Source organism: Galeopterus variegatus, unplaced genomic scaffold (genome assembly GCF_000696425.1).
Source record: "Galeopterus variegatus unplaced genomic scaffold, G_variegatus-3.0.2 Scaffold13181, whole genome shotgun sequence".
NCBI lineage: Eukaryota > Metazoa > Chordata > Mammalia > Dermoptera > Cynocephalidae > Galeopterus > Galeopterus variegatus.
In genome coordinates, this window is record NW_007739292.1 from 37,265 (window position 1) to 37,980 (window position 716).

The following is a 716-nucleotide window of genomic DNA, read 5'->3' on the forward strand; positions in this document are numbered from 1 at the left end:
CCTTAGTTGTTTGCTGTACTTTAGTGGAATTAAATTAACATTTATGAATGTCATACAAATCCCTGTCTCAAAGACTGACATATGATCTTTTCATAGTTTCCTTATTACTGCTTTAAATTTATTATATTTTTCATTTAATATTGTTTGAGTTTTTAAATCACTTGATAATTTGTTTGTTTTCTCTCAGATTCCAAAAGAACAAAGAGGGGATGTCTCCCTCACATGACACCAAGTTCCACCCCTCCCATTTTCTCCTGATGGGGATTCCGGGCTTGAAGAGATGCACATTTGGATGGGGTTTCCTTTCTGCACTGTGTATTTGATTTCCCTTGTGGGGAATGTTACTATCTTGGTTGTGATCAGGTCTGAACACAGTCTTCATCAGCCCATGTTTTATTTCTTGGCTATGCTAGCCTTCATTGATCTGGGCCTGTCTACGTCCACTATTCCCAAGATGTTGGGCATATTCTGGTTTAATTTAAGGGAGACTAGTTTTGGGGGCTATCTGACTCAGATGTTTTTTCTTCATATTTTCACTGCTATGGAGACTGTCGTGTCAGTGGCCGTGGCCTTTAATCACCACATTGCCATTTGCAACCCTCTGCGGTATAGCCAAATTCTCACTAACAGAGCTATTGTTCTCATCCTTGTGGTCATGACTGCTGTCAATTTCATTTCAATTATCTCTCTGGTGTTTCTCATCTTGAGGCTTCCCT

General features: G+C 39.5%; 1 pseudogene; it reads left to right on the top strand.

The window, feature by feature from the left end:
* Window positions 1-209: 209 nt before the first annotated feature.
* Window positions 210-712, top strand: LOC103581492 (annotated as a pseudogene).
* The last annotated feature ends 4 nt before the right edge of the window (window positions 713-716 follow it).